Source organism: Silene latifolia, chromosome 4, assembly GCF_048544455.1.
Source record: "Silene latifolia isolate original U9 population chromosome 4, ASM4854445v1, whole genome shotgun sequence".
NCBI classification, from domain to species: Eukaryota; Viridiplantae; Streptophyta; class Magnoliopsida; order Caryophyllales; family Caryophyllaceae; genus Silene; species Silene latifolia.
The window spans coordinates 102,675,071-102,698,844 of NC_133529.1; the positions used below are offsets into that span (position 1 = coordinate 102,675,071).

Sequence of the window (23,774 nt, forward strand, 5' to 3'; positions counted from 1 at the left end):
CTTAACATGCTCCTCATATGATCGAAAATATCATATGGATCGACACAGGCTACCCCAAAAATAGGTGACAATTACACAGACAGACAAACGTTAGTTTCAATAAATAAAGTGTGACACGACTCGAGTGTGTGAACATGCAAAATGACTATGATATGAATGACATGCTATCCAATAACCACCACCACGGTACCGTGACACGCCCATACATACCGATAACCACACTGGTATCGGAATACGCCCAGACATACCAACAACCGCAAACAGGTACCCGGACATGCCCAGACGTACCGGGTCCGGAAGCCAACCGGATCCCCTGCCAGACGTCGTGTTTCAACCACACGAGTCCCTCCGTAACTCAAGCCATTAATGTGCACATCCCCCTTGAAGTGAGAAGCTCCAAGAGGCGACTTAAGCGTAAGACGGTCTCCCAACCGTCTTACGTCTCTTCAATAACGAAGTAACACCACCAAACAATCACAACCGTCATATTCTCCGATATACATGATAAATACAATAATGCAAGATGCCACACAATATGCAAATTTCCGACTCATCAAGTCATCTTAACCAATATCATGTTATAATACAATACAACCAACATACTTATCTCCTTGATGACACTATTAACCACTAAACATGTTATAATGGAATTACCCTAATTATGTGACACTAATTACAACATTAACCACAACATATGTAATGACCATATTATTGAAACCGAGTAGGATTAACCTACCTTTTTGCATTCTTCATAAGAAATCTGAAACCACCAAGCATCCATATCATAAAACCGTCTCATCCTACATAATTCCATAACAACTATCAGAAAGCATCTTACAACAACTAATACTACTAATTAACCCTTCATTATTATCCATTAATTACTCCTAATATTAATTAAAATACTAATTAACATTACCCATGGAAATCCTCTAAATTCTAGAGTTTAGTTTTAAAATGAATTATCCAAATTAAAGGGAAAAAGGTAGTATAATACTCACCAAGTGATAAAGAGCAAGAATATGTGAATGAATCTTCCAAATTCTTCATCCATAGTTGTATATCTAGTATTTAGAGAAGGAGAGATTGTAGAGAGAGGTAAGAGGGGTTTAGAGAGAAAGAATTAGGGTTTGGAAATGAGAAAAATCAGAAAATAGGGTATCTATATGTCAAGGCCCATCAATAGAAAAGTCCACGCGTGAAAACTCAGCGGTTCCCGCAGCACTCGGTCGAGTGCTCGGTTCACTCGGTCGAGTGAGGCTGATCACTCAGTCGAGTGACACATAATCAAGAGCTCTGGAGTCCTGCCTAGAGGGCACTTGGTCGAGTGAACTGGCACTCGGTCAAGCGCCACTTCCACTTGGTCGAGTGTCACCTTACTTGGTCGAGTGCCGCTGTACTTGGTCTAGTGCCAGCTGCACTTGGTTTGCTGCCAATTGCACTTGGTCTAGTGCCAGCTGCACTTGGTCTAATGTACGGTCATACTTTATTTCCGAGTACACGTGTGTCTCCTCACATGTCCCGAGGTCCTTTGTGGGTCCCAAAATATCCGGGTATTACAACATCCATTTATCAAGTATTCCAACTCCTTGAATCACCACAATCTAATTCTGTACTCAGATGCATTTCAGACAACAACATATGACTCAAAACAATCCCAATATCATAATATGATGCAAAACGACCTATACTATGGAAACATGAATGAAACACACAACAAGTATTCACATTATTAAAACCGAGTAGGATAAACCTACCTTTTAGCGTACTCCATAAGAAAATCCGAGACAAACAAGATTTTGTCTCCTAAAACCGTTTCATCCTACATAAACCATATAATGACTATCATAATATGTCCTATACTATCATACAACACAAAACCCCTTATTATCACCCTTTAATTATCCATATTACTCACACTAATTACTAATTAATTACCCATAACAAAACCCCCCAAAAGTTAGGGTTTGATAAAAGAAAGAGGAAAGGTAGATCTTACTTACAAGGTGGAAAGAAGAAGGAGAAAGGTGTATAATCTTCTAATACAAGCTTGAATCCCAAGGAGAAGTGCTTAGGAGGGTTTTAGAGATAAGGGATAGGATTTGGAGTGACAAGAAGAAAGAATGAAATGATTTAGGGTTAGGTGAAAATAAGATCTCGTCGTAGGTTTTATCGCCTACTGATGAGCTGCACTCGGTCGAGTGATGAGTCCACTCGACCGAGTGCCACCCACTCGGTCCACTGTACACTGACTGCTCAATAGGTATAGTCTAGGTCCTACTTGGTCTAGTGTACCATCACCCCTTACTCTCTCGTCAAGTCTGAAGATCCTCTCACGCATCCCGAGGATCTGTTGTGGATCCTAAAATATTTGGTTATTACAATATTCGCTCCTTAAAAATGAACTTCGTCCCCGAAGTTCGCCTCACTCTCCTTTTTACCATTACAATAACTACCTGTGAATGTTTCGGTGTTCAATTGTGATGTCACTCTAGTGTTGTATGCTTGATCAATGACTAGAACATTAGCTTTTCTGCATAATTGGATTGAAGCAACCAGATTTGTCCATGTCTATCAGTCTGATTTTAATGGTTTGGTATTTTATACCAGTAGATTGATTACTAATATAAATGAAAACAACAGTAAAATAGTTCATCTATTTGGGTTCTTTGTCATATGTTACCAGCATATATTATTGTGTGTGGTTTTATATTTTCATGTATTAAATAGAAAATCGAGTAGTCTTTTTGAGCTAGATATTAGCGAGGTCACCAAGTCACTCGATCATTGTGAAACTGTTATCAGTCTTTAATCTTTGTGAGTGCATGTGTATAACAAATTGAAGGCTTGAAGCGGGTGTTCTTTCCTTTTTTTATAAAACATTTGATTTTGATTCTTAAATAATAATTTTTGGCTAGGTACCTACTGTACCTGCTAATGATATGTATGATTTATTTGATCTTAATCTGTCATGCTTGTTAGATTTTCTCTCTATTGACGTTCTTTTTTTGTTGCAGTTTCCTGATACTGATGGCCAAATTTGACATTGGATCTTGATCAAGATGGGGAGCTGGGCAATTTAAAAGGGCCATATGATATGTTCCTCTTTATGTGTAAAATGTTTCTTTTCCTAATGAAGTCCTCCCTTCTCCAGAAAGAAATTGAAATTGAAAAAAAGGTATTAGTTCATTTCCACATGTTGATAATCTTCAATAATAATTTGGTACATTTAATGATTAAATATCGATTATTGATAACATGGCAATTGCTGTGCCAGATAAAGGAAATAGAGATGAGAATAGGTGCATGGGATGAGGAAGAGAAAGGGAATGAGATTAAGGCCAAGAATGAGTATGAGAATGTCCTAGGAACTTCTAAAAAAGTTTATACTGAGATGTACGGGAAGAAGGCGAAGTATGAAACATCTAAATCTGACTATCACAATGCTGGTTTGCAAAAGTAGACCTTGGCATGTAAAGAAAGATGGTTAATGAGGTTAGCTATAAGACCGAGTTGTACTTTCCGTGTTATCTAAGGCCTCTGATTATATTATCTGCTACATGACTCATACTATTTTTAATATTGGGATTATGCATTGGCGATTATAGTTTTTGGGACATCAGAATTGTTCGTTGTTGTGCTTATTTGTAAGTTTATGCCAAGGCTAGGGTGTAAGTCGCTGATGCTTTTGAAACATGCAACCTTTTGCGAAGCAAGAGTACATGGGGTACTTGGTGCTTTTCTTGGTTTTGTAGTTCTTGTTGAAGCTACGTACCTGACAGTGTGCTTGCTGACAGATTGGATAGAAACGAGATCGGTTCTCAATATCTTTATCTAAATACGCTTCTTGTGAAGAGCGTAGCTCCATTTTTTATTTTAAACTTGATGCGTTCAATTTGCAGTCAACATAGTTCATCTTCGAGATACCAATTCACTTATCAAATCGACAAAAAAGGCGATCACGAACTGAGTCTCATGATGATATGAGTTACAATGCTTGCATGTGGTGATTGGTGAGTGGTGGTATAGCCATGAAAACTTATGACATGTAATTGAACTCTACCTGCTAGATACTAGGTACAAATTTCAAGGTATTTTTTCTGGGTCGGGTAATGGTGGCCTTGTTGCGATCGGGAGTCAAACCATATATTTGCAGTGCTAGGATGCCCATATTAGACTTTTAGGCTAAAAAGACTGCAAGAAAATCTCACGGTATAGCGTTTGTTCTTTTGACAAGGGCAGAAAACTAGGCTGATCGCCTAAAATAAGATCAAACCATCTCATTTTTAACAATGGAGGAGCAGAAGAAATTAACCCCAAAATCCTCAAAACTGAAGGCTACTGCTAATCATCAAAGAGTCTATGAAATTTACATCTTATGGTATTTTTTTCCGCAAATGCTACATCAAGTCTTTTATCCTTGTGTATATAGCCTACTTAAATTCTCGTGTTTCATAAAAGTTTGATTCTAATTAGTTACTGATTATCACATTGTAGACAATAATGTGAGCAAAGCTAGATTTAACAAATGTGAAGTGCATTTGTTCTTTCCTATCGTCAGTTTGATGTCATTTTTCAATCATTAAACAAGCAACATCTCGATTTATTTTGTTGTTAGAAAAGCTCCTTGGAAATGATCTGGCTCCACTGGACTACAACAGATTTGTTAAAAGGGAAGTTGTACATGTTAGCAAGCCCGAAACAATCATCTTCAAGCTTCTGTCGCATATTTGGCTTCATATAAATACACGATTCATTGCTTTGTTGTGGCTGGATTTAGTAACAGACTTTTGCTTTTGGAGGAGGGTTAGTTCAGTCACATTTTTTTCTATAGTATATCAATAGTTCTCCCTTTGACCACCTCGTCAGGTTAAATGATTACTTTTGCGATTGTAAAAGACTAAAAGTGTGTGATATTTTTTTAACCCTAGGCATCCTTCGTCCTTGATGTTGGTTGTCTACCATTTTAAAATAAACTCAATTATCGAAGCAAATGATTATTGTTGATTGATAAACATATTAAGTAAATGAAGGTTGGATGGACTATAGACTATAATTCTTTCCTTAACTTCAATCATCTAGAAAAAACCGTTCATGATCTTACTACCCTATGTTTTATTTGATGGTTAAGAGTCCTTGCAGGATTTACCTTGAGGTTCCTTCTATCTGAACGTTTTTCCTTCAAGCAGATATAATATTGCTCAAGAGAATGGATTCTCGTCTTGGATATATCAACTCAAAGAATATGCTTCATGGAGTTTTGGGAGACAATGAAATTTCTGTGTCCGTATCATCAACAATGGAACTTATATCACCTGGTAGAGTTATTAAATATTTCTTTCTTCTTATATGCAACCAAAGTAGTTCCATTGATTATGTTCTCTACTGTATGCAAAGATGCCTTTACTACTGGGTCCAGTTTTTGCGTGCCTGGTTGTGCATCATTTGGCGTTACTTTGTTTCCAAAAGTTTCATAATAGTAAAGTAATTTTCTAAGAACGACAGTCAAATGTAGTACTAATATGCTGGTACAAGTTATCGTACAACCAATGCTTATAACTTTGAAATATGACCTCATTTAAGTTACCCTGAGTTCCTGAAATTCTATATTCTTGCAGCTGATGTGTCTTATTTTTATAGGAAGTTCACCACCCTTTTTAGCTCACTTCTACATGTCATTTGCATTTTACGAAGTGTTTTTAGAAGCTAATCCCGTGTTCTAGGTGTTTTGCATGTATTGGTTGTGTTTTATAGGAAATAAAGCATCTATGACTTATTCTTAACATTTTGACATCCACCGAGTATCACGGGGCTATAAGGAACGTGTCTAGGCCATGGAAGGGCGTTTTATAAACCCAAGGAAGAAGTGGCGGGATTTGATCAAGTCTTCAGTGAAGATATGGAGCTTTGAAGGAGTTGCACGCATCCCCATGTGCGTCCCCTACCCCTAGGGGATGTGAGTTGATGAAATAATTGAAGAATTAAGTTCCAAAATCAATTAGCTATGTCCCCCTACCCCTAGGGGAAGCGAGTATGAGCGAATTTGGCTAAGTATAGCCACCTACATGTGTTCCTGGGTGCGGGATGCATGTCTCAACGCCAAAATGCTTCAACTTCTCCCATTTTCCAATATAAACTCTTCTATTCCGTCTAAGTTCATCATCCAATAATTTACATTTCAGTTTTCACATCAAAACCCTAGTTTAATAATTTAGTTTGTAATCGTTTGCTACAATCGTTCAAGTTATTTCAAGTTAATTTCCGGGTTTATATTGTTCTTATTTCCTTCAAGTTCTTGTTCTTATTTCCTTCTAGTTGGTAATTTCTGTCCCTAAGTTACTTTATCATTTCATTTCTAATTTTAAATATCGTTATCATGTTCATGTTCATATATATAATTGTTGTTAGTTTATTTGTCAATATGTGTGAGTAGTTTCTTAATCTAGGGGCGGGGAACCAATGTTTGATTAGTGTTTGTTTCGTGTTGAGTTAAACAATCTTAATATCAATTTGTTGTTATAATTCATGCTTGTTTCGTATTGTTAATCTTTGGTTATTGGCCATGATCCTAGAATAATTTGTTATTCTTTTCCTAAGAGCGAAAGTCGGGAATTGAATTAGATAAAGCATGTTTAGTAGACCGACCTAATTTGTGCGAAAGCTCGTTAGTAATCGTTCTATGGTTGAGTAATAGGCCGAATGAAAATTGCTAAAAGCCTAAACAAAAATTGGTATCTATGTTCTTCTAATTTGACATCGTCTTATGCTAATGTATACATGTGTAACCCCATTCCCCCTAGATCTTTTATCATAATTGCTTACATCTTTTTTTCATAATTGTTTTCATTTTAAACAACCAAACCAAAACTCAATCGTGACCAACCTTGATAGAATTCTACCCATAAGTTGTCATATTATAACCACCGTCTCCCTGAGATCGACCCCTACATCCCTAACTACATTTTTTGTTAGCCAAGCCTAGGGTATCTTTGTTAGGTACACGATAAGCTTATCAAATTTTTTGGCGAATTCGTTGTCGGGGAGCACAGTTTCGTTTCTTGTGACTAGTTGAATTTTATCTTGTTTTGCTTTGTCTTAAGGAACACTTGTTCCTTGAGACCGTTACTTATAATCTTCTCTAGATTGTTGCCCTATGCCCATATCCTCTCGAGTTGGCGAACTACTACTCATTGATCCCGAGCCCGAGAAAACTTTGCGTAGAGGGTTACGTTTTGTCAAGGAAATTATCAAGCCACATCTCTTGCGGAACTTGAAAGCATTTGAACATCTTATATAGAAGACCTCAAAGCTCTTGAAAAAGAGGAAGCTTCTACTTCTCAACCAACAATAAAAAAGATGGTTCATTTATCCGATCATTCTAAGCCCATCGCGGCTATACTTCCTAGGGGTATTGCTACTAGCCAAAATTATGCAGCGAATTTTGTGATCAAGCCGGCTTTCATTAGTCTTGTTGAGAGGAAGCAATTTGGTGGGACCCCAACGGAAGACCCTAGCTTGCATGTTCAAAACTTTTGTGACTATTGCTCGATGATTAGGCAAACGGGGGTTACTCAAGCTCAAATTCAGGAGATACTCTTCCCTTTTTCTTTAAGGGATAAGGCCAAGTTATGGATTAATAGCCTCAATAGAGAAGCAATGGGAATTACTGATTAGGATTCTTTGGCTCTTGCATGATCTTTTGACAAAGGACTCTCGCAGTTCACTCAAGCACACAATTTATGAAAAGGCAGTTTATATGAGTGACACTCACCTAGCTCTCACTCATGATAGTGCGCCCGCAATCTAATATGGTAATCATTCCAAGACCATAAGTCAAAACAATCAACATACAAGCATAGAAAGAAGCCAAATGTAAAGAGAAGGTTAAGGAAAATGGGTAAGAAGGGGGAACAAATGAATTATGGAAAGTGGAGCTAAGTCAAGCTAGCAACTAACCAAAATGTGCATGGATGCTCAATCCAAACCCCGACCCAATCCCAAGTAGAGGACATGGAGTCAAAAACAGTACATTGACTCCTTTTCATTTCAAACCAAGAGTAAACTTCCCAAGAAATATGGTGAAAACATGGAAGCTACTTCACAAAAACTCTTCTTCTCTTTTCGTCTCAATAAATGCAATTGCACGCTTCTTTCCTTTTACAATTCTCAATTTTTCAAATTTTCTCATCTTTCAATTTTTCAATTTTTTTTCATCTTTTTTTTTTCAACATCTCACTTTCTTTCACAACTTTCTTCAATTTCAAGAACCAACGGAAATCAGTAATTCCGCTCAACCAAGCTCACAATGACATGACAAATATGAGTAATATACCAAATGAGCACCCAAACACCAATGATAACACTAGTAACTCAACAAGGTAAGCAAGTCTTTGAATGTAGCTAAATATGAGGAAATGTGTGTAAGGTTTCAATATGGGCAACAATAATCAATGTGAATGGCTTCAAATGCTCACAAATTATGAATGCAATGCTTACGAGAAATAGAACAAAGACCATACTTGTGCGTTTTTTATGCAATGCACACTATAAGGAGACCTACACACACCTAGATGAGATCGGGTATAGATACACCGATCTAAGGACGCTCTACCTTTCCAATTTTTGTAGGTTGCCAATGTCAAGATCAAGCCTAGTAGGTCTAAATTCCATCCTCCACCCACTATGTCAAGAGATCCCCAAGTATGCAAAATCATGTCGATAAGTGTGATTCAATAGCTATAAAGCTACAGTTGAGATAAGCGAGGAGAGAAAATAGTAAGCTCAAGTGGGTAAGCATCACAAAGTCTCATGGTAAGCGCAAAATTTTCAAATCTTTGGCTCTTACTTTTTATCAAAAATATTTCCCACCGAAAAAGACCTAACAATTGAGAAGTCAAATCACAGGATTTCGTCAAAATGGCCATGAAGGCTTGTATGAAGCATGAGAGACATACAAGGAATTGCAAAGAGAATGCCCTCACCATGGGTTGGTCCCATGGTTCCTTGCCATCACATATTATAATGGGTGTTGTGCCGAGTCTCGTAGAATTTTGGACTCCGCAAACAACGGGAGATTCGATCAAATCGACGTGGGACTTGCTCATTCTACCATTGAATATATGGCGGTACATGACTCAAATATGTCAACTCCCGTAATACCCCATTGAAGGTCAAGGAAGAGGATCCAAGTATGTCTCTATTGAAAGCTTAAATGGCACTTCTCCAAAAACAAGTTGATAATCAAGGATCAAGCTCATCACAAATCCAAGAACAAGTTAATGTCATTAGCCAAATCATTGTGTGTGACTATTGTGGAGGTGCGGGACATGGTGCACAAGAATGCCGAAGTACCATTGAGGAAGTGAATGCCTACCAAAGTTTTAGGCAATGTGGTAGTCCTTTTTCCAACACCTACAATAAAAATACCAAGCAACATCCCAATTTCTCCTACAAGAGCAACAATGTTCTAAATCCACAACATCAAATTCAAAATGTGCCACAACAATAAAGGCAAGTTCAAGTTACCCCACCGGGTTTCCAAAACCAAGGTCAAAGAAATCAATTCCAACAAAGTTTCCAACAAGGTTACCGACAACCTTTCCAAAATCAATAAGTTCAAGGTCAATCATCAAACCCCCAAAACAATCAACAATTGAGCAAGATGGAGGCTTTGATGACACAAGTGATTGAGACACAAAAAAGCTTTGCTAATCATGTCCAAAAAACTGACCAAGTTAGGGATGCCACCATCAAAATGTTTGAGACCCAAATTGCTCAACTTGCTACCTCAAATTCTCAAAGACAACAACGTCAATTGCCACCTCAAGGAGCACAACCTCATGAAACCGCAAATGTCATCACTTTGAGGAGTTGTACCACTTATGATGAACCCCCTATGTAACACTCCCATACTCCAAGTGCCTTACCAGGACCACTTAAGGCATGGGAATGCTACCATCTCGTTTACCCGAGAAAATGGATATCAAATAGACCATAAAGAAACATACTTTAAAAATTAAGTTTAAAGCAATACAAGTTCAAATTCCAAAACTGATAAAGTACAATACAAAAGTTCTCAAATTGTCAAACCAACTAATTAAATAAAAGAATGTTCGACACAACGGAAGACTTCTAAAATAGCTCGTGATGACTCAACCCAGCTATCCCATGCGCATCAACTCATACCTGCTCAATAACTACTCACCATCCCCGAATGGATCACCACAGTTTTTAAAACAATTAAACGGGGTCAGTACTGATTACACAAAACAAACAGCTGTAATAGAACAACATTACAATCCAATCTAACCAACCAAACTCCGTCACATCACCACACACCTGACTACACACTAAGGTGTGTAGTCCTGCCAGAATACTCATCACAACAAGTATTCCACACCGCCAGTAGGGGACCGCAGCCATTCCCACCTAAGCCCCGCTCATCTCATCCGAGCGATAAACCCAAGTTCCTAAATGTGCACATCCCTTATGTGGCGGGTTCCACAGAAGGCGAATCAAGGACGTGAATCAACTCCCGCAAGTGACCCCACTCAGCCGAGGATGCACCTCGCAAACCACAGACAATATACAATAACCACATTATACTACCAACAATCACCAATTCCAATTCCAATTCCAATATGATATACAACACAACAACAAACAATCACCAACACATTATGTAATCAATACTGAGTAGGGAAAACCTACCTGGAATAGCAATCACACGAGACCGTCAAGCAGCTAATCAGAAATTTTCCTCTACGAATCCTCATCCTATAACATGCATTCATACAATTACTACCAAATCCACATGATACACCCAAAATCCCCAACATTACCCAATTAGGGTTTTAATCAAACTCAACAAAACGCTATAAAAATTATATAAGAAACTTACCCTCGACACAAAGATCACAACGGCGTAAAGAATAAGACAATCCGACAGTCCTAGCCTTGGGATTTGTTAACAATGCGATGGACGCGATGTACGTAACTGTTAATCTTCTCTTTGAAAGGTTTTTAGAATGTTAAAAGTGATTAAACAAAGTGACAAAATCCCTTTTATATTAATCTCGCATTATTAACAAAACCCGGCTAATCAACTGAAAAAACACACTTACTCGATCGAGTGCCCCTTACTCGATCGAGTGTCACACTTACTCGAGCGAGTACCCATCAAGTCAGCTACTATTTTGCGTAAAAAGATACTTACTCGACAGAGTAAGTCTCACTCGATAGAGTACCCACAGATATAGAAAACCGTAGTATTATTACAATCTTCCCTCCTTAAAAAGAACTTCGTCCCCGAAGTTCCAACCCATAGACAAAAACAAAACATACTATCTCCACTCCGACACAACAACATAATCACAACTCAAAACAAAACTCAAAACACAACTCCCAAACAACACTCAAACCGACTCAAGGCAACTACTAACTGTACTAAAACCAACCTAAAACATACAAAAACCTTATGTGACTATCTCCTACCCCCCCTAAAAGAAACATGGTTACATCCCCGTAACTAAACATACCTGATAAAAAAAAAGAGACGGATACCGCTCCCTCATAGCCTCCTCCGCCTCCCAAGTAGCCTCCTCAACCTCATTGTTAGACCAAAGAACCAAGTGATAAAGAGCAAGAATATGTGAATGAATCTTCTAAATTCTTCATCCATAGTTGTATATCTAGTATTTAGAGAAGGAGAGATTGTAGAGAGAGGTAAGAGGGGTTTAGAGAGAAAGAATTAGGGTTTGGAAATGAGAAAAATCAGAAAATAGGGTATCTATATGTCAAGGCCCATCAATAGAAAAGTCCACGCGTGAAAACTCAGCGGTTCCCGCAGCATTCGGTCGAGTGCTCGGTTCACTCGGTCGAGTGAGGCTGATCACTCAGTCGAGTGACACATAATCAAGAGCTCTGGAGTCCTGCCTAGAGGGCACTTGGTCGAGTGAACTGGCACTCGGTCAAGCGCCACTTCCACTTGGTCGAGTGTCACCTTACTTGGTCGAGTGCCGCTGTACTTGGTCTAGTGCCAGCTGCACTTGGTTTGCTGCCAATTGCACTTGGTCTAGTGCCAGCTGCACTTGGTCTAATGTACGGTCATACTTTATTTCCGAGTACACGTGTGTCTCCTCACATGTCCCGAGGTCCTTTGTGGGTCCCAAAATATCCGGGTATTACAACATCCATTTATCAAGTATTCCAACTCCTTGAATCACCACAATCTAATTCTGTACTCAGATGCATTTCCGACAACAACATGTGACTCAAAACAATCCCAATATCATAATATGATGCAAAACGACCTATACTATGGAAACATGAATGAAACACACAACAAGTATTCACATTATTAAAACCGAGTAGGATAAACCTACCTTTTAGCGTACTCCATAAGAAAATCCGAGACAAACAAGATTTTGTCTCCTAAAACCGTTTCATCCTACATAAACCATATAATGACTATCATAATATGTCCTATACTATCATACAACACAAAACCCCTTATTATCACCCTTTAATTATCCATATTACTCACACTAATTACTAATTAATTACCCATAACAAAACCCCCCAAAAGTTAGGGTTTGATAAAAGAAAGAGGAAAGGTAGATCTTACTTACAAGGTGGAAAGAAGAAGGAGAAAGGTGTATAATCTTCTAATACAAGCTTGAATCCCAAGGAGAAGTGCTTAGGAGGGTTTTAGAGATAAGGGATAGGATTTGGAGTGACAAGAAGAAAGAATGAAATGATTTAGGGTTAGGTGAAAATAAGATCTCGTCGTAGGTTTTATCGCCTACTGATGAGCTGCACTCGGTCGAGTGATGAGTCCACTCGACCGAGTGCCACCCACTCGGTCCACTGTACACTGACTGCTCAATAGGTATAGTCTAGGTCCTACTTGGTCTAGTGTACCATCACCCCTTACTCTCTCGTCAAGTCTGAAGATCCTCTCACGCATCCCGAGGATCTGTTGTGGATCCTAAAATATTTGGTTATTACAATATTCGCTCCTTAAAAATGAACTTCGTCCCCGAAGTTCGCCTCACTCTCCTTTTTACCATTACAATAACTACCTGTGAATGTTTCGGTGTTCAATTGTGATGTCACTCTAGTGTTGTATGCTTGATCAATGACTAGAACATTAGCTTTTCTGCATAATTGGATTGAAGCAACCAGATTTGTCCATGTCTATCAGTCTGATTTTAATGGTTTGGTATTTTATACCAGTAGATTGATTACTAATATAAATGAAAACAACAGTAAAATAGTTCATCTATTTGGGTTCTTTGTCATATGTTACCAGCATATATTATTGTGTGTGGTTTTATATTTTCATGTATTAAATAGAAAATCGAGTAGTCTTTTTGAGCTAGATATTAGCGAGGTCACCAAGTCACTCGATCATTGTGAAACTGTTATCAGTCTTTAATCTTTGTGAGTGCATGTGTATAACAAATTGAAGGCTTGAAGCGGGTGTTCTTTCCTTTTTTTATAAAACATTTGATTTTGATTCTTAAATAATAATTTTTGGCTAGGTACCTCCATGCACGCTAATGATATGTATGATTTATTTGATCTTAATCTGTCATGCTTGTTAGATTTTCTCTCTATTGACGTTCTTTTTTTGTTGCAGTTTCCTGATACTGATGGCCAAATTTGACATTGGATCTTGATCAAGATGGGGAGCTGGGCAATTTAAAAGGGCCATATGATATGTTCCTCTTTATGTGTAAAATGTTTCTTTTCCTAATGAAGTCCTCCCTTCTCCAGAAAGAAATTGAAATTGAAAAAAAGGTATTAGTTCATTTCCACATGTTGATAATCTTCAATAATAATTTGGTACATTTAATGATTAAATATCGATTATTGATAACATGGCAATTGCTGTGCCAGATAAAGGAAATAGAGATGAGAATAGGTGCATGGGATGAGGAAGAGAAAGGGAATGAGATTAAGGCCAAGAATGAGTATGAGAATGTCCTAGGAACTTCTAAAAAAGTTTATACTGAGATGTACGGGAAGAAGGCGAAGTATGAAACATCTAAATCTGACTATCACAATGCTGGTTTGCAAAAGTAGACCTTGGCATGTAAAGAAAGATGGTTAATGAGGTTAGCTATAAGACCGAGTTGTACTTTCCGTGTTATCTAAGGCCTCTGATTATATTATCTGCTACATGACTCATACTATTTTTAATATTGGGATTATGCATTGGCGATTATAGTTTTTGGGACATCAGAATTGTTCGTTGTTGTGCTTATTTGTAGGTTCATGCCAAGGCTAGGGTGTAAGTCGCTGATGCTTTTGAAACATGCAACCTTTTGCGAAGCAAGAGTACATGGGGTACTTGGTGCTTTTCTTGGTTTTGTAGTTCTTGTTGAAGCTACGTACCTGACAGTGTGCTTGCTGACAGATTGGATAGAAACGAGATCGGTTCTCAATATCTTTATCTAAATACGCTTCTTGTGAAGAGCGTAGCTCCATTTTTTATTTTAAACTTGATGCGTTCAATTTGCAGTCAACATAGTTCATCTTCGAGATACCAATTCACTTATCAAATCGACAAAAAAGGCGATCACGAACTGAGTCTCATGATGATATGAGTTACAATGCTTGCATGTGGTGATTGGTGAGTGGTGGTATAGCCATGAAAACTTATGACATGTAATTGAACTCTACCTGCTAGATACTAGGTACAAATTTCAAGGTATTTTTTCTGGGTCGGGTAATGGTGGCCTTGTTGCGATCGGGAGTCAAACCATATATTTGCAGTGCTAGGATGCCCATATTAGACTTTTAGGCTAAAAAGACTGCAAGAAAATCTCACGGTATAGCGTTTGTTCTTTTGACAAGGGCAGAAAACTAGGCTGATCGCCTAAAATAAGATCAAACCATCTCATTTTTAACAATGGAGGAGCAGAAGAAATTAACCCCAAAATCCTCAAAACTGAAGGCTACTGCTAATCATCAAAGAGTCTATGAAATTTACATCTTATGGTATTTTTTTCCGCAAATGCTACATCAAGTCTTTTATCCTTGTGTATATAGCCTACTTAAATTCTCGTGTTTCATAAAAGTTTGATTCTAATTAGTTACTGATTATCACATTGTAGACAATAATGTGAGCAAAGCTAGATTTAGCAAATGTGAAGTGCATTTGTTCTTTCCTATCGTCAGTTTGATGTCATTTCCGTTCGAATCTGTTAAACAAGCAACATCTCGATTTATTTTGTTGTTAGAAAAGCTCCTTGGAAATGATCTGGCTCCACTGGACTACAACAGATTTGTTAAAAGGGAAGTTGTACATGTTAGCAAGCCCGAAACAATCATCTTCAAGCTTCTGTCGCATATTTGGCTTCATATAAATACACGATTCATTGCTTTGTTGTGGCTGGATTTAGTAACAGACTTTTGCTTTTGGAGGAGGGTTAGTTCAGTCACATTTTTTTCTATAGTATATCAATAGTTCTCCCTTTGACCACCTCGTCAGGTTAAATGATTACTTTTGCGATTGTAAAAGACTAAAAGTGTGTGATATTTTTTTAACCCTAGGCATCCTTCGTCCTTGATGTTGGTTGTCTACCATTTTAAAATAAACTCAATTATCGAAGCAAATGATTATTGTTGATTGATAAACATATTAAGTAAATGAAGGTTGGATGGACTATAGACTATAATTCTTTCCTTAACTTCAATCACCTAGAAAAAACCGTTCATGATCTTACTACCCTATGTTTTATTTGATGGTTAAGAGTCCTTGCAGGATTTACCTTGAGGTTCCTTCTATCTGAACGTTTTTCCTTCAAGCAGATATAATATTGCTCAAGAGAATGGATTCTCGTCTTGGATATATCAACTCAAAGAATATGCTTCATGGAGTTTTGGGAGACAATGAAATTTCTGTGTCCGTATCATCAACAATGGAACTTATATCACCTGGTAGAGTTATTAAATATTTCTTTCTTCTTATATGCAACCAAAGTAGTTCCATTGATTATGTTCTCTACTGTATGCAAAGATGCCTTTACTACTGGGTCCAGTTTTTGCGTGCCTGGTTGTGCATCATTTGGCGTTACTTTGTTTCCAAAAGTTTCATAATAGTAAAGTAATTTTCTAAGAACGACAGTCAAATGTAGTACTAATATGCTGGTACAAGTTATCGTACAACCAATGCTTATAACTTTGAAATATGACCTCATTTAAGTTACCCTGAGTTCCTGAAATTCTATATTCTTGCAGCTGATGTGTCTTATTTTTATAGGAAGTTCACCACCCTTTTTAGCTCACTTCTACATGTCATTTGCATTTTACGAAGTGTTTTTAGAAGCTAATCCCGTGTTCTAGGTGTTTTGCATGTATTGGTTGTGTTTTATAGGAAATAAAGCATCTATGACTTATTCTTAACATTTTGACATCCACCGAGTATCACGGGGCTATAAGGAACGTGTCTAGGCCATGGAAGGGCGTTTTATAAACCCAAGGAAGAAGTGGCGGGATTTGATCAAGTCTTCAGTGAAGATATGGAGCTTTGAAGGAGTTGCACGCATCCCCATGTGCGTCCCCTACCCCTAGGGGATGTGAGTTGATGAAATAATTGAAGAATTAAGTTCCAAAATCAATTAGCTATGTCCCCCTACCCCTAGGGGAAGCGAGTATGAGCGAATTTGGCTAAGTATAGCCACCTACATGTGTTCCCGGGGTACCGGGGATGCATGTCTCAACGCCAAAATGCTTCAACTTCTCCCATTTTCCAATATAAACTCTTCTATTCCGTCTAAGTTCATCATCCAATAATTTACATTTCAGTTTTCACATCAAAACCCTAGTTTAATAATTTAGTTTGTAATCGTTTGCTACAATCGTTCAAGTTATTTCAAGTTAATTTCCGGGTTTATATTGTTCTTATTTCCTTCAAGTTCTTGTTCTTATTTCCTTCTAGTTGGTAGTTTCTGTCCCTAAGTTACTTTATCATTTCATTTCTAATTTTAAATATCGTTATCATGTTCATGTTCATATATATAATTGTTGTTAGTTTATTTGTCAATATGTGTGAGTAGTTTCTTAATCTAGGGGCGGGGAACCAATGTTTGATTAGTGTTTGTTTCGTGTTGAGTTAAACAATCTTAATATCAATTTGTTGTTATAATTCATGCTTGTTTCGTATTGTTAATCTTTGGTTATTGGACATGATCCTAGAATAATTTGTTATTCTTTTCCTAAGAGCGAAAGTCGGGAATTGAATTAGATAAAGCATGTTTAGTAGACCGACCTAATTTGTGCGAAAGCTCGTTAGTAATCGTTCTATGGTTGAGTAATAGGCCGAATGAAAATTGCTAAAAGCCTAAACAAAAATTGGTATCTATGTTCTTCTAATTTGACATCGTCTTATGCTAATGTATACATGTGTAACCCCATTCCCCCTAGATCTTTTATCATAATTGCTTACATCTTTTTTTCATAATTGTTTTCATTTTAAACAACCAAACCAAAACTCAATCGTGACCAACCTTGATAGAATTCTACCCATAAGTTGTCATATTATAACCACCGTCTCCCTGAGATCGACCCCTACATCCCTAACTACATTTTTTGTTAGCCAAGCCTAGGGTATCTTTGTTAGGTACACGATAAGCTTATCAAATTTTGGCGCCGTTGCCGGGGAGCACAGTTTCGTTTCTTGTGACTAGTTGAATTTTATCTTGTTTTGCTTTGTCTTAAGGAACACTTGTTCCTTGAGACCGTTACTTATAATCTTCTCTAGATTGTTGCCCTATGCCCATATCCTCTCGAGTTGGCGAACTACTACTCATTGATCCCGAGCCCGAGAAAACTTTGCGTAGAGGGTTACGTTTTGTCAAGGAAATTACTGAAGCCACATCTCTTGCGGAACTTGAAAGCATTTGAACATCTTATATAGAAGACCTCAAAGCTCTTGAAAAAGAGGAAGCTTCTACTTCTCAACCAACAATAAAAAAGATGGTTCATTTATCCGATCATTCTAAGCCCATCGCGGCTATACTTCCTAGGGGTATTGCTACTAGCCAAAATTATGCAGCGAATTTTGTGATCAAGCCGGCTTTCATTAGTCTTGTTGAGAGGAAGCAATTTGGTGGGACCCCAACGGAAGACCCTAGCTTGCATGTTCAAAACTTTTGTGACTATTGCTCGATGATTAGGCAAACGGGGGTTACTCAAGCTCAAATTCAGGAGATACTCTTCCCTTTTTCTTTAAGGGATAAGGCCAAGTTATGGATTAATAGCCTCAATAGAGAAGCAATGGGAATTACTGATTAGGATTCTTTGGCTCTTGCATGATCTTTTGACAAAGGACTCTCGCAGTTCACTCAAGCACACAATTTATGAAAAGGCAGTTTATATGAGTGACACTCACCTAGCTCTCACTCATGATAGTGCGCCCGCAATCTAATATGGTAATCATTCCAAGACCATAAGTCAAAACAATCAACATACAAGCATAGAAAGAAGCCAAATGTAAAGAGAAGGTTAAGGAAAATGGGTAAGAAGGGGGAACAAATGAATTATGGAAAGTGGAGCTAAGTCAAGCTAGCAACTAACCAAAATGTGCATGGATGCTCAATCCAAACCCCGACCCAATCCCAAGTAGAGGACATGGAGTCAAAAACAGTACATTGACTCCTTTTCATTTCAAACCAAGAGTAAACTTCCCAAGAAATATGGTGAAAACATGGAAGCTACTTCACAAAAACTCTTCTTCTCTTTTCGTCTCAATAAATGCAATTGCACGCTTCTTTCCTTTTACAATTCTCAATTTTTCAAATTTTCTCATCTTTCAATTTTTCAATTTTTTTCATCTTTTTTTCAACATCTCACTTTCTTTCACAACTTTCTTCAATTTCAAGAACCAACGGAAATCAGTAATTCCGCTCAACCAAGCTCACAATGACATGACAAATATGAGTAATATACCAAATGAGCACCCAAACACCAATGATAACACTAGTAACTCAACAAGGTAAGCAAGTCTTTGAATGTAGCTAAATATGAGGAAATGTGTGTAAGGTTTCAATATGGGCAACAATAATCAATGTGAATGGCTTCAAATGCTCACAAATTATGAATGCAATGCTTACGAGAAATGGAACAAAGACCATACTTGTGCGTTTTTTATGCAATGCACACTATAAGGAGACCTACACACACCTAGATGAGATCGGGTATAGATACACCGATCTAAGGACGCTCTACCTTTCCAATTTTTGTAGGTTGCCAATGTCAAGATCAAGCCTAGTAGGTCTAAATTCCATCCTCCACCCACTATGTCAAGAGATCCCCAAGTATGCAAAATCATGTCGATAAGTGTGATTCAATAGCTATAAAGCTACAGTTGAGATAAGCGAGGAGAGAAAATAGTAAGCTCAAGTGGGTAAGCATCACAAAGTCTCATGGTAAGCGCAAAATTTTCAAATCTTTGGCTCTTACTTTTTATCAAAAATATTTCCCACCGAAAAAGACCTAACAATTGAGAAGTCAAATCACAGGATTTCGTCAAAATGGCCATGAAGGCTTGTATGAAGCATGAGAGACATACAAGGAATTGCAAAGAGAATGCCCTCACCATGGGTTGGTCCCATGGTTCCTTGCCATCACATATTATAATGGGTGTTGTGCCGAGTCTCGTAGAATTTTGGACTCCGCAAACAACGGGAGATTCGATCAAATCGACGTGGGACTTGCTCATTCTACCATTGAATATATGGCGGTACATGACTCAAATATGTCAACTCCCGTAATACCCCATTGAAGGTCAAGGAAGAGGATCCAAGTATGTCTCTATTGAAAGCTTAAATGGCACTTCTCCAAAAACAAGTTGATAATCAAGGATCAAGCTCATCACAAATCCAAGAACAAGTTAATGTCATTAGCCAAATCATTGTGTGTGACTATTGTGGAGGTGCGGGACATGGTGCACAAGAATGCCGAAGTACCATTGAGGAAGTGAATGCCTACCAACGTTTTAGGCAATGTGGTAGTCCTTTTTCCAACACCTACAATAAAAATACCAAGCAACATCCCAATTTCTCCTACAAGAGCAACAATGTTCTAAATCCACAACATCAAATTCAAAATGTGCCACAACAATAAAGGCAAGTTCAAGTTACCCCACCGGGTTTCCAAAACCAAGGTCAAAGAAATCAATTCCAACAAAGTTTCCAACAAGGTTACCGACAACCTTTCCAAAATCAATAAGTTCAAGGTCAATCATCAAACCCCCAAAACAATCAACAATTGAGCAAGATGGAGGCTTTGATGACACAAGTGATTGAGACACAAAAAAGCTTTGCTAATCATGTCCAAAAAACTGACCAAGTTAGGGATGTCACCATCAAAATGTTTGAGACCCAAATTGCTCAACTTGCTACCTCAAATGCTCAAAGACAACAACGTCAATTGCCACCTCAAGGAGCACAACCTCATGAAACCGCAAATGTCATCACTTTGAGGAGTTGTACCACTTATGATGAACCCCCTATGTAACACTCCCATACTCCAAGTGCCTTACCAGGACCACTTAAGGCATGGAAATGCTACCATCTCGTTTACCCGAGAAAATGGATATCAAATAGACCATAAAGAAACATACTTTAAAAATTAAGTTTAAAGCAATACAAGTTCAAATTCCAAAACTGATAAAGTACAATACAAAAGTTCTCAAATTGTCAAACCAACTAATTAAATAAAAGAATGTTCGACACAACGGAAGACTTCTAAAATAGCTCGTGATGACTCAACCCAGCTATCCCATGCGCATCAACTCATACCTGCTCAATAACTACTCACCATCCCCGAATGGATCACCACAGTTTTTAAAACAATTAAACGGGGTCAGTACTGATTACACAAAACAAACAGCTGTAATAGAACAACATTACAATCCAATCTAACCAACCAAACTCCGTCACATCACCACACACCTGACTACACACTAAGGTGTGTAGTCCTGCCAGAATACTCATCACAACAAGTATTCCACACCGCCAGTAGGGGACCGCAGCCATTCCCACCTAAGCCCCGCTCATCTCATCCGAGCGATAAACCCAAGTTCCTAAATGTGCACATCCCTTATGTGGCGGGTTCCCAGAAGCGAATCAAGGACGTGAATCAACTCCCAGTGACCCCACTCACTCCGAGGATGCACCTCGCAAAAACCACGGACAATATACAATAACCACATTATACTACCAACAATCACCAATTCCAATTCCAATTCCAATATGATATACAACACAACAACAAACAATCACCAACACATTATGTAATCAATACTGAGTAGGGAAAACCTACCTGGAATAGCAATCACACGAGACCGTCAAGCAGCTAATCAGAAATTTTCCTCTACGAATCCTCATCCTATAACATGCATTCATACAATTACTACCAAATCCACATGATACACCCAAAATCCCCAACATTACCCAATTAGGGTTTTAATCAAACTCAACAAAACGCTATAAAAATTATATAAGAAACTTACCCTCGACACAACGATCACAACGGCGTAAAGAATAAGACAATCCGACAGTCCTAGCCTTGGGATTTGTTAACAATGCGATGGACGCGATGTACGTAACTGTTAATCTTCTCTTTGAAAGGTTTTTAGAATGTTAAAAGTGATTAAACAAAGTGACAAAATCCCTTTTATATTAATCTCGCATTATTAACAAAACCCGGCTAATCAACCTGTAAAACACACTTACTCGATCGAGTGCCCCTTACTCGATCGAGTGTCACACTTACTCGAGCGAGTACCCATCAAGTCAGCTACTATTTTGCGTAAAAAGATACTTACTCGACAGAGTAAGTCTCACTCGATAGAGTACCCACAGATATAGAAAACCGTAGTATTATTACAATCTTCCCTCCTTAAAAAGAACTTCGTCCCCGAAGTTCCAACCCATAGACAAAAACAAAACATACTATCTCCACTCCGACACAACAACATAATCACAACTCAAAACAAAACTCAAAACACAACTCCCAAACAACACTCAAACCGACTCAAGGCAACTACTAACTGTACTAAAACCAACCTAAAACATACAAAAACCTTATGTGACTATCTCCTACCCCCCCTAAAAGAAACATGGTTACATCCCCGTAACTAAACATACCTGATAAAAAAAAAGAGACGGATACCGCTCCCTCATAGCCTCCTCCGCCTCCCAAGTAGCCTCCTCAACCTCATTGTTAGACCAAAGAACCTTAAGTAACACTGTTTCCCCATGTCTAGTTTTCCGAACCTTGCGATCAAGAATCTGTTTTGGCACCTCAAGATAAGAAAAGGACTCATCCAACACGATGTTCTCTACATCTAACACATGTGAAATATCACTCACATACTTCCGTAACTGAGACACATGAAACACATTATGCACCCTGTCCAAAGCAGTTGGCAACGCTAACCGGTAAGCAACCTCACCCACACGATCTAAGATCTCATACGGTCCGATAAACTTCTGGCTCAGCTTCCCTTTATTACCAAATCTCATGACCCCACGCATAAAAGACACTTTCAAAAGAACCTTGTCCCCAACCTGAAACTCTATGTCATGACGATGTAAATCTACATAACTCTTTTGTCTATCCTGGGCCGCTTTCATCTTTTGTCTGATCAGCTTAACCTATTTTACCATCTCCTGTACCATTTGTGGTCCTAGCACCACTACATCAGCTCTATCATCCCAGCAAATCGGACTCCTACACCTCCTCCCATACAAAGCCTCAAAAGGTGCCATACCAATACTCGTGTGATAGCTGTTGTTATAAGAAAACTCAATCAGATCCAATCTCTCCTCCCAGCTACCACCAAAATCCATAACGCAAGCTCGCAACATATCCTCTAAAGTCTTGATGGTCCTCTCTGTCTGGCCATCTGTCGCAGGATGAAATGCAGTACTCATCTTCAAAGTAGTTCCCATCAACTCCTGCAACTCTTTCCAAAATCGCGATATGAACCTCGCATCTCTATCTGACACTATATCTTTAGGCATCCCATGCAAATGAACCACATGCTTCCTATATGCCAAAGCTAACTGTATCTTGGTCCAAATATCTTTCATCGGCACAAAATGAGCTGACTTGGTCAAACGATCAACTATAACCCATATCATGTTATTACCCTGTTGACTCCTCGACAAACCCACTATAAAATCCATAGAGATAGACTCCCATTTCCACTCAGGTACCTCAAGAGACTGAATCTTACCTTGTGGTCGTCGCTGCTCCCCCTTAACTCTCTCATATGTCAAACAACGAGCCACAAACTCAGCTGTTTCCTTCTTCATCCTAGGCCACCAGAAAGTCTTCTTCAAATCTTTATATAACTTGTCACCGCTTAGATGTACCGAATATGGTGTGCAATTAGCCTCTGTCATGATCACCTTTTCAACTCCTCATCACTAGGAACACACCATATCCCATCAAATCTCACACCGCCACTGTATGAATAGAGAATCGAGACACCGTCCTTTTCTCTACTCCAGCTCTCCACTCCTCAATCTTAGGATCCAACGCCTGTTTCATGCGGATGTCATCATAAAGATATGACTCCACTGTCAAGTCCCCTCTAGCATCCCCTTTCTGTATCATATGTATCCCCATCTGCCCCACCTCATCTCTCAACCTCATTAAAGACATAGCTGTGCAAAGAGAATGCACACTCTTCCTGCTCAACGCATCTGCAACCACATTAGCCTTCCCTTCATGGTATATAATATCCATGTCAT

The 23,774-nt window shown here is 38.4% G+C and overlaps 2 non-coding genes across 2 annotated transcripts; both read right to left on the minus strand.

The window, feature by feature from the left end:
• Window positions 1–8,883: 8,883 nt before the first annotated feature.
• LOC141654487 (small nucleolar RNA R71) lies at window positions 8,884–8,989 on the minus strand. The gene has a single exon (XR_012548046.1). It is a non-coding gene; the product is annotated as a small nucleolar RNA R71 (small nucleolar RNA).
• Window positions 8,990–19,508: 10,519 nt separating this feature from the next.
• Window positions 19,509–19,614, minus strand: LOC141654489 (small nucleolar RNA R71). Its single transcript, XR_012548047.1, has one exon. It is a non-coding gene; the product is annotated as a small nucleolar RNA R71 (small nucleolar RNA).
• Between the last annotated feature and the right edge of the window lie 4,160 nt (window positions 19,615–23,774).